Source organism: Crocuta crocuta, unplaced genomic scaffold (assembly GCF_008692635.1).
Source record: "Crocuta crocuta isolate KB4526 unplaced genomic scaffold, BGI_CrCroc_1.0 scaffold737, whole genome shotgun sequence".
In the NCBI taxonomy this organism is placed as follows: Eukaryota; Metazoa; Chordata; class Mammalia; order Carnivora; family Hyaenidae; genus Crocuta; species Crocuta crocuta.
Genome location: NW_027527804.1, coordinates 1,772,089 through 1,783,819, shown reverse-complemented (window position 1 = coordinate 1,783,819; position 11,731 = coordinate 1,772,089). Strand labels below are relative to the sequence as shown.

The window sequence follows — 11,731 nt, the reverse complement described above, 5'->3', positions numbered from 1 at the left end:
AAAAATATGGAATACTTCAAGAATTTACATATCATCGTTGCACAGGGACCATGCTAATCTTCTCTGTATTGTTCCAATCTTAATATATGTGCTACCAGAGCATGCACCCTTATTGGTTCTTTTAAAATAATTTCTATCTCTGTATTAACATTCACTATTTAGTGAGGCATAATTTTTGTATTCTCATGATTTCCTTTACTTTTAAGAAAACTGAAATTGCTGATATAATGTGATTGTATATATAATCTGATATAATGTGTTAACTACAAAGTCAAGACTTCCTCAGGCTCTGTTTCTGTTGACTACTTTTCCTATACATGGGCCATACTGTCTTGCTTCTTTGAATGTCTCATAAATTTTTCTTATTTGGGAATTTAGGGGCACCTGGATGGCTCAGTCAGTTAAACATCTGACTCTTGATTTCAGCTTAGGTCATGATCTCACGGTCAATAGATCCAGCCCCATGTCCGGCTCCATGCTGATTCTGGAGCCTGCCTGGGATTCTCTCTCTCCCTCTGCCCCTCTCCCGCTCATGCATGTGTGGCCTCTTTCACACACTCTCTCTCAAAATAAATAAACATTAAAACAATAAAATTGGAATTTTAAAATAATAATGTGAGGGCTTTGCATATCAAATGCCCCCCTTTAAAGGATTTGTTGTTATTGCTTGTTTGTGTCATGATGTTTCTGTACTAATTCTGTAAAACTTTGTATTCTTTGTCATGTGTGGCTACCGAGGTCTCTGCCCACTTAGATTAGTGTCCAGATAATTACTTTCCGGAGATTTCTTTAAATGCTTGGAGCCAGTAAATCTCCCCAGTCATTGCTGAGTGGCTCTATGAGCTCACGTCAACATTCAGCAAGGCAGTTTACAACCCTCTTTTAGCCTTCTCCTCCTGCTTGTATAGAATCCTACAGGTTAGGCAGTGGTGAGAACTTTTCAGTCTTCTCAGATCTCTCATGAGCATGTGCCCAGCCGTGGGCATGCTCACATCACTACACCTATTCTTTTCCCTCTAGGTTCACAAAAACATTTCAGAGCTTTTCAGAGCCTCCTATGGACATTACATCTTTGGGATTTTCTTTTTAAGGTTTTTAGTAAGCTTATGATTTATTTCAACTGTTCTCCACAGTCTGAGGCAGTTGCAATATTAAACAACTAATAGTGATTGGTTTTACCAAATGCTCCCGGGGAAAAATTTGTTGGCACTGGCACACCTCTGTGTTAGGTTGAACACAAACAAGTTTTGGGGAGTGTTTTCATCCTGGGAACCACCAAACCGGTCAATAATGGCAGTCATTTGGGAATGAGTCCTTGAAGGAGCTCCTGCCCTTTTCTGCCTGCCCCAATGGCTGGTTGGTTTTCACAATGACTGAGGGCTATTAGTATTCCAGGCTACCACATAACTGGCCATGAGGAGATGGCAATAGAGCACGTTAAGACACCACAAAGGTCATTGTTCTTACCAAGATTCCGCTGGGTTTTGTTTGTGTGTTTGCTCTTGAGGAAACCATTCCTGCATTGCTGCAAGTCTTTGGTTAATTTCCAGAGTTCTAAAAAAGTTGATTCTGACCATTTTTGTCAGTCTGCTCCCTTGGTCCCATAGGGGAAAGAATTTTCAGAGGTCTTTATATCCCCACTGAGGTCCTCAAGTATCCATCCATTAAAGACATTTCAATAATAAGACAAATAGTTCATAAATTTACTCATACAGTTTCCATTTTCAGTCACTTCATTCTTTTGTGTATATCTATATTTCCATCTTGTTTAAGTATCCATGCATACGACACTTCCTTTCTTGAAAGAGCAGTCTGCTGGTGCTGAATTCATTCAGCTGTTATATATTTGAAGAAAAAAAAAAATCNGACTTTTTTTTTTTTTTTTAAAATTCTATCAGAACTTTAAAGAGGTTGATCTAATGTCTTCTCACTTGCACAGTATTTTTTAATTTTAATGTTTGTTTATTTTTGAGGGATAGAGAGACAGAGTGTGAGCAGGGGAGGGGCAGAGAGAGAGAGAGGGAGACACAGAATCCAAAGCAGGTTCCAGTCTCTGAGCTGTTGGCACAGAGCCTGACGTGGGGCTAGAGCCCATGAACCGCTAGATCATGACCTGAGCCGAAGTCAGATGCTTAACTGACTGAGCCACCCAGGAACTCCTAACTTGGACAATTTCTAATGAGAAAGCTGCTGACGTCTTTATCTTTGTTCCTCTGCCCATAATGTGATCACGATGTGTTTTGGTGTAGTTTCTTCATATTTCTTGTGTTTTGCATTTATAAAGCCTCTTTGACCTGTGCATTTACAGTTTTCATCAAATTTGGAAAATTTTTGCCCCTTCTTACTTAAAATAATTTTTCTGATCTTCCACCTCTCCTGCATGGGCTTTACTCACATATACTAGCACACTTGAAATTGTCCCACAGTTCACTAATGCGCTGTTATTTTTTAAAGTTTATTTGAAAAAGAGAGAAAAAGCAAGAGAGAGAAAGTGCAAGCAGGGTAGGGGCAGAGAGAAGGAGAGAGAGAATCCCAAGCAGGATTTGCACTGTCAGTGCAGAGCCTGACGTGAAGCTCAATCTCAAAAACCATGAGGTCATGACCTGAGCCAAAATCAAGGGTTGGACACTTAATTGGCTGAACCACCCAGGCACCGCTATCCTGTCAATTTTTGTTGTTTCTCTTTTTTCTTTGTTTTATGTTGAATTGACTTGATCTCTATGACTTCAAGTTGAACAATCTTTTCTCCTACAATATCTTACTTGCCATTCATGTCGTCTATTATATTTTTATCTCCAAAATTGTAGTTTGCATTTATAGCAGTTCCATTTATGCCAATTATACATCTTTCCTTTCTCTAATTAACTTTTTAATATATGTTATAATAACTGTTTAATAGCCATGTCTACTAATTCTATCATCTGTGTTAGTTTTTGGATAGGTTTCCATTGTTTACTCTTCATTATGGGTCATATTTCTCTGTTATTGGTCTTGGGTTTTTTTGCATACCTGCTAATTTTTTATTTGGTGTGAGACATTGTGATTTTGTCCTGTTGAATGTTGGGTATTTTGTAATTTTATTCTTTGAGGGTTTTTTTTAAAAACACTTAAATTATTTGAAAGCTGTTCATTTCAGATCCTTTTCATAAGCTTTTAAAAAAAAACATGTTATTTATTATTGAGAGACAGAGAGAGACAGGACATGATCAGGGAGGGGCAGAGAAGGGGAGGCACAGAATCTGAAGCAGGGTCCAGGCTCTGAGCTGTCAGCATAGAGCCCAATGTGGGGCTCGAACTCACAAACCACGAGATCATGACCTGAGTCAAAGTTGGACACCTAACCGACTGGGCCACCCAGGCACCGCTTGTGAGATTTCTTAGGTAAGTCAGGAGTACTGTTCAGTCTAGGATTAGCTTTCCCCGAAACTGAGGCAAGACCCTTCTGAGTATTCTATCCAATACCCCATAAACCTTGAGGTTTTCCATTCTGGCTGATACTTCTGAGCCTGTGTGAGTACCAAACACTGCTACCTCTAATCCTTTCAGGTTGTTCTTTCTATGGCCTCAGATAATTTTCTCACATGCCTGGTGTGATCCGTATCCTTCTGAATACTCAAGGACAACCATCTACACATCTCTGGAGTTCTCGGTGAAGCTCCTTCCTCTAGGGGACTGTCTGTCATGAATTCTAGCCATCTTGAACTCCTTGTGCTTAGAGGTCCATCTCTTTAATTCAAGGGGTTAGTTTGGATGTCTCAACCCTGCACCATGGCCTGAAATTGCTTTCAAGGTAGTAAGACAAGGCAATTGTAGGCCTTACCAAGTTTGTCCTCACCTCATAGGGATCACCAACTTTTATTAGTTGGTGTTTGGTGGCTTGAAAACCCTTCTTTCATATTTTGAAGGGTTTTTATTTTGTGTTTGTTCAGATGGGAAAGTAAATCTGGTCTGTCTTGACCAGAAGTGGAAGTCTTATCTCTCATTACTTACTGTGATTTGGTGCCAGCACAAGGTAATTGTTCATTACAAGACTACGTCAAAATCATCCTAGAGGATTTTGTTAACTATGTGGTACATAGGGATTTAAGTGTAGAGTCATTGGGTATGTCTTTTGTAATATGACTATTTGTATTAGGGTAGGCTGGTCTTTTGTCTCAGTTGGGATTTAGCAATTGGAGTTTTGGATAAGATTTTTTTCTCATTAATTCTGGCAAGATAAAGTTTTACTTTATCGTAAAGAGGGAAAGTAGGAAACGGGTTTAAGTTTCTGAATCCACAAAGTGAAATATTATGAGCACTGTTGGTGTAGTGAGCACTTCTTGGTGGAGCTGGACAAGGAGGGAGAAGAGAAGATCGCCTCGTCAAATCCTATGTGGCAAATTCTCACTTTCCATGGAGTATCATGGGTCATAAACTCTAGACTAGGAAGAAAATTTCTAATCATTTTATCCTGTCCTCCTACGAGACTTCTTAGCAGGACTTTAAAAGCCAGGAAAGGTGATTAAAATAATTTCTTCACGGGAGAGAATTGAGAGAATGGAGAAATAGTCCGAAGGGGGGTAGGGCTTGGCTACCCCATACCTAAGATCCCTTGTCGTTCTATACCCAATTCCAGAATGTCAACTATCGTTTTCTAAGGTGTTACGGAACCAGATGAGAACCCTTGATAACTCCAGTGTTCCTCAAGTGTCACTGTCATACCCCCACAAAAAGACGTAGTAGTCTTGCAAAAGAGGTTTGTTTTTTTCACTATCAACATCTTACATGGTTTATATCTACCAGGTAATGAATGTGATATATTTAACTATAATTCTAAGGCACCACCACCAATACTGCCTGTCTTCCTAGAATGAGCATAATCCTAATGTAAAGAATTAAAAAACAGAGTAAATATGCAAGGCCAGACAGATGGTTCCTAAACTGCTTCTAAGAAAGTGAAAAGAAACAATAACAAAAATGTGAACATGGATATAGGCCTACATGTATTCAATTCCCTGAAAATGAGGCAGAAAGTGCAAAAATGTTGATAGGCTTCTTGGACTTACAGAAGGAACTATAAATTTCACATTTTTTTCTCTGTAGGTATTTAAGAATCTGCTTTCCATTTCAACATTAATTTGCTCCTCTTGTTATTGAAATGCTAATTCAGATTACTGTCAGCGAAAATACACTGTAATGGATATTCTGAGATTGAAAAGTCAAGGAGGGGATTGCTTCTAGTTCAGTTCTATGGCCCCAAATGTTTAATATTATGTTAGACCAGTAGTCTCCTCTTAGGTTCTCAGGACTTCATTCTAAATAAGTTTCCTCCATTTATATAGCACAGCACTGATGTTACTGACAAATTCCAATGTAACACGCAACAGTGGTTCCTAATTGCTTTAGCATTTATCATGCACAAGAGACAGGAGGAAAGTTGTCTCATTTTGTACAGCTCAGTTGCATTTCTTATCTCTGCAGTACACTTAAGCAGCAAACTGGGACTTAAGGTAGCTGCCTGAAAACCAGCATCCATTAAGATGCATGTCTTGGGGGAGGAATGAATTGGTTTTTCTAAAACAGAATACAGTCCAACCTCATTCTGTGCATTAATTTTGCATATTCTCTTTTGCACATTTTGTAAATTAGGGGTCCTGATCTGGCTTACCCACACAAATTCCCATACTCACATTTTCCAGGTGCTGCCTTTGGGCAGATTTTTTTTTTTTAAAAAAAAAAAAAAAGCACTTAGGGGCGTTTCCAAGGTGCCTTTTGGGTTCCATTAGCACCTAGTAATATTTTTCTAAGCAGTCACTGGAGGTGCTTAACTAGTATGTACTTAGGCATGTTTTACCTGATAAGTCTTCTGAATAGATTTTATGCTTTAAAGAAACAGTACCAGGGGCGCCTGGGTGGCTTAGTTGGTTAAGCGTCCGACTTTCGCTTAGGTCATGATCTCGCGGTTCGTGGGTTCGAGCCCCGCGTCGGGCTCTGTGCTGACTGCCAGCTCGGCGCCTGGAGCCTCCTTCAGTCTGTGACTCCCTCTCTCTCTGACCCTCCCCTGCTCACGCTGTCTCTCTCTCTCTCTCTCTCTCCTAGAAATAAATAAAAATTTAAAAAAATAAAGAAACAGTACCATTTCACATTCTATAGCGAGCATGTGATTACAATGTATGAGACCTGGGAAGTGGAGCAGCCAGGGTTCTGTTCAGGCACACCACAATGTAGATCTTTCTAGCTAGTGAGTTCTGCTGATGGTTGAAGAAGCCTCACTGACTCTGTCCACTGTTCCAGGAGTTCAAGCCCCATTAAGATGTGAATCAGCAAATGAGTATACAGAGATCATGTAGTCTTGGTAAACACAGATGTGCCCATGTCTTTGAGGGGCTGTATTGGGATGAATAAAATATATTTGGGCTGTGTCCTGACAAATACAGATTGCCTCTCTTACAGTGTGAACTAGGGCTAGAGGTCATATATAATCTGTGACACTGAATGAATCGATTCCTTGATTATTAGAAAGTTTCTAACGATGAAGGAGGTCTAATTATACCTTCCCATTATGATATGCTTTATACACAACTCAGGTACACCAGTAGGGTCAAGTTGCACAATGAACTAGACTGTCTGCAAATATACAGTGAAGCTTGTGGATCACGCACATAATGTGAGAACTGACTCCCTACCCTGTTCCCTATCTGAATCCACTCCCCACTGGGCATTATCCCTCCCCACTGCCCATTGATCCTTAGTCAAGCATTGGTCCTAACGTCTTACTTACTTTCACTGACCCTCTGTGTGACAAGGAAAGAATCAGGGAGGCAATTATTTTTCTAGTGTTCCTTTAAATCTTTGGTTTCTGATAAGGCTGACAATATGACTTACTAATATATTCTTGATATTCAACCCATCCATCCTTCTATATGCCATCAATGGAGAAATGTTTTCTGTCTATTCACTGGTGGACTTTTTAAAATGTACTCATAGCTGTCTTCCCAGCGGTTAAAAATAAGTATATTTGACCCTTGAACAACACAGGTTTGAACTGTGCATATCTGCTTATACATGGATTCTTTTTCAATGTAAACACACTACAGTACTGTAAATGTATTTTCTTCTCTTTATGATTTAAAAAAAAATTTTGATGTTTATTTTTTTTATCGAGAGAGACACAGAGCGTGAGTGATGGAGGGGTAGAGAGGGACAGAGACAGAATCCGAAGAAGACTCCAGGCTCTGAGCTGTCAGCACAGAGCTCCACGCAGGGCTCGAACTCACGAACTGTGAGATCATGACCTGAGCCGAAGTCGGACACCTAACTGACCCACCCAGAAGCCCCTCTTTTATTTATTTTTTTTTATTTTTTTTATTGTATATCTTTTTTTTTTTAATAGGTTATTGTCAAATTAGTTTCCACATAACCCTCAGTGCTCATCCCCACAAGTGTCCTCCTCCAGAAGCCCCTCTTTTATTTATTTTTTTTATTGTATATCTTTTTTTTTTTAATAGGTTATTGTCAGATTAGTTTCCACATAACCCTCAGTGCTCATCCCCACAAGTGTCCTCCTCCAGAAGCCCCTCTTTTATTTATTTTTTTTATTGTATATCTTTTTTTTTTTAATAGGTTATTGTCAGATTAGTTTCCACATAACCCTCAGTGCTCATCCCCACAAGTGTCCTCCTCCAGAAGCCCCTCTTTTATTTATTTTTTTTATTGTATATCTTTTTTTTTTTAATAGGTTATTGTCAGATTAGTTTCCACATAACCCTCAGTGCTCATCCCCACAAGTGTCCTCCTCCAGAAGCCCCTCTTTTATTTATTTTTTTTATTGTATATCTTTTTTTTTTTAATAGGTTATTGTCAGATTAGTTTCCACATAACCCTCAGTGCTCATCCCCACAAGTGTCCTCCTCCAGAAGCCCCTCTTTTATTTATTTTTTTTATTGTATATCTTTTTTTTTTTAATAGGTTATTGTCAGATTAGTTTCCACATAACCCTCAGTGCTCATCCCCACAAGTGTCCTCCTCCAGAAGCCCCTCTTTTATTTATTTTTTTTATTGTATATCTTTTTTTTTTTAATAGGTTATTGTCAGATTAGTTTCCACATAACCCTCAGTGCTCATCCCCACAAGTGTCCTCCTCCAGAAGCCCCTCTTTTATTTATTTTTTTTATTGTATATCTTTTTTTTTTTAATAGGTTATTGTCAGATTAGTTTCCACATAACCCTCAGTGCTCATCCCCACAAGTGTCCTCCTCCAGAAGCCCCTCTTTTATTTATTTTTTTTATTGTATATCTTTTTTTTTTTAATAGGTTATTGTCAGATTAGTTTCCACATAACCCTCAGTGCTCATCCCCACAAGTGTCCTCCTCCAGAAGCCCCTCTTTTATTTATTTTTTTTATTGTATATCTTTTTTTTTTTAATAGGTTATTGTCAGATTAGTTTCCACATAACCCTCAGTGCTCATCCCCACAAGTGTCCTCCTCCAGAAGCCCCTCTTTTATTTATTTTTTTTATTGTATATCTTTTTTTTTTTAATAGGTTATTGTCAGATTAGTTTCCACATAACCCTCAGTGCTCATCCCCACAAGTGTCCTCCTCCAGAAGCCCCTCTTTTATTTATTTTTTTTATTGTATATCTTTTTTTTTTTAATAGGTTATTGTCAGATTAGTTTCCACATAACCCTCAGTGCTCATCCCCACAAGTGTCCTCCTCCAGAAGCCCCTCTTTTATTTATTTTTTTTATTGTATATCTTTTTTTTTTTAATAGGTTATTGTCAGATTAGTTTCCACATAACACTCAGTGCTCATCCCCACAAGTGTCCTCCTCCAGAAGCCCCTCTTTTAAACAGTATTTTCTTTTCTCTAGCTTCCTTTATGGTAAGAATACAGTATATAATACATATAACCTACAAAATGCATATTAGTGGACTGTTTATAGACTGTTTATGTTATCAGCAAGGCTTCTGGTCACCTGTAGGCTATTGACCATTTAAATTTCGAGAAGTCAGTTATATGTGAGTTTTAGACTGTGCAGGGGGTCAGTGCCCCTAAGCCCTGTATTGTTCAAGGGTCAACTGTAAATGAAAAGGGAGTCAATTAAAGGGCAAGAGTAAGCGGCAAAGGAAGGAGACAAAAGAAGACTGTAAATGATTACCTTAACCTCACTGAGTAGTCAATTCAATATATAATTTATACACCATGGTCGACATGAAAACTCAGGTAAGTTCTCTACGTTTGGAGAATCAAGAGTTTGTGTGCTGATGCCGTTGAAAAGCCTCACGTTTCTAAGCATAGTAACTTCTACCCAAACCCTAAATTATCCCAACATCTTTTTCTGAAAAATGCAGTCAGCACTTCCACGGAGCAGAGAAACCCATTTATAATAGAGACAGCACCATTAAGAAAAATGAGTCTCTGCACACGCAACTTCCATGAACACATTTATTGCAGTAGCTCTATGGAAAGGCAAGTCAGATATATATATAAACACTATACAAAGTTGCAAGGTTGTCTCCCAAAACGGCAAATGAGATGTTTACAAAGAAACAAGAGTATAAGGATATTTACAGAGGAAGACAAAGCCAGAGCAACTGAAAGCAGATCTGTGAAGCAGAAATAGCAAATGTTTTAAAGTTTTTACTGACCAAGTGAGTATGTCTGATACCAAATTAAATGCAGAGGTCACACACATACATCGCGCACACACACACACACAAATCGTTCCATCATTGGTTTTTCTTAACAGCAGCATAAACTGGTAGCTGGAAGGTAAGTGATATGTGGGTACACATATTCTAGAAGGACCCTCCCAGCACAATACTGAATAAATTAGTTGTGTCTGTAAACTAAGAAGTAGTGTCAAAAAGATTGCATATTTGTTATGCTGTACCTGTGACTATTTGTACCTGTTACTACCCGGATGTACTGTTGTGTATGAGGTTTCCCGTTCATTTATTCAGCAAAGTGTTAACATCTGTGCTGTACCCTGTCTGCTGGCAGCCCCAGAACCTAATATCCAAATAAAGCAATAAAGAAGTCCTCCCCGCTGAAAGCATCTTTTCTTTCCACGACTCTGAACGATTGTGACTGAAAACTTACTTGAAAATAAAGTGGTGATGGAAAGCGTGAAGAAAGGCTGCCTGAAGAGCGCACTGTTACCAGAATGAACAAAAGCCACACTGCACTATTTGATTAGGTGGGGAAAAGAGAAGAGTATGAAGGAACTGAAGGAGGAGTTGGATCCTCGGTCACATCCTCACCTCAGCACCATTCACAAGGGAAAAACAGAGCCCCCCCATCCCTCTGGTTGGTAGGCAAGGAAAAAATAACACAAGTCAACTCGGTGGTTCAGCAAAGTTAGTTTAGCAACATGTACTAGAAGCCTGCTTGAAAACAGAAGTACACGCTCAATGACATCAAAACCGAGCGGCAAAAAACTTCAGGTGAATATTACACTACTTCAAAGGTGCACAACTGCGAAGCAATTTTTTTTTTAAACAGAGTTACGCACAACAGGTACGTCTACAATCACATGTACACAGGTACACGAAGGTGTGCATACACGTGGGCACACACACACTAGCACTCGCACGGTTAGACAGACACTCACACCCATCTGTGATAGGATGAGGTTTGCCCGCGACGGCACAAGTCAGAGCTGGTGCGCCACCACGTAGCAAAGCTCTAAGCAAGCTTCAAGACCTTTGTACCTATCCTGTGTGATCACCACCTGCTGGTGTCATGTTCTCAAAGGTCCAGGTTCCTAAAATCTTAATTCAGTTTCCATCAGAGGCAAGCAAAAACAGGAGGAGGAAGCTTGCTCTGATTTCTTCTTTTAATTTGACACATCTTATGCAGGCTCGTCATCCAAAGGAAAACGAGACCTTGTAAGAGGTTCCTTTTGGCTTGAGTTTTAGTTCGAATACTGATGGATACATACATGCTAATTTCTTGAATATGGGAAACTGATCTCTTTATAGGAGCCCTGGGCATGGGAGGGAGAGTGTGTGTCCAGGAGAGAGCCAGAAAGAGAGGAAGAGTGGGGGAGGGCTGTAGGGAGGGGAGGCCCAGAGAGGCAGAGAGGGGCTTTGTGAGGAGGCTCTGAGTAACTTTGCTTCTTCGAGGGGGCAGATGTAGGTTCCAAAAGATGTAGGTTTCAAAATTTTTTAAAGCACAGTTTGGAAATGCTCAATTGATTTGTGAGCAGAAAATTGTGGTGTTGTATATGAACAAATAATCTGCTCCTCAGTTCTGCCTTTAAAAATGTTGGAAATGCTCATTCAAGATAGAAGTTTAGTTGACGTTGAATGTGGACAGAATGTTGCAGTTTTGTTACTGAGCAAAAACTGACATGCTCTGCCCTTTGGTCCTGCCTTTAAAATACTGGAAATGTCCCATCAGGATGATTAGTTCAGTTGACATGTAACTCCTTGATCAAGAAATGTTTTCTGTGTGTACTATTCAGAAGAAAAAGATTCCAGATCATACCTACCTTCTCATGAATGTAACTTTTTTTTTCCCTTTTCTGCTCGTTTGAAGGATTTTCAACTTCAAAACTAAATCTAAGTATTATACATCAGTAAAATTGGTGTTGGCCACATTTACACATCTGTAAATAACACGCTTTTTAAGAGAGGGAAAGGAAAGAATTACAAGAGAGGCTTGCTTTTATAGTATTTGTTTCCTTTCAAAGAGACAGATTGGGGGCGGGGAGGGAAACCAGAAGACAAAAACAAAGTACAGTGCG

General features: G+C 39.3%; 1 non-coding gene across 1 annotated transcript; it reads right to left on the bottom strand.

The window, feature by feature from the left end:
* On the bottom strand, window positions 1–107 carry LOC144239675 (U6 spliceosomal RNA). The gene has a single exon (XR_013337460.1). It is a non-coding gene; the product is annotated as a U6 spliceosomal RNA (small nuclear RNA).
* Between the last annotated feature and the right edge of the window lie 11,624 nt (window positions 108–11,731).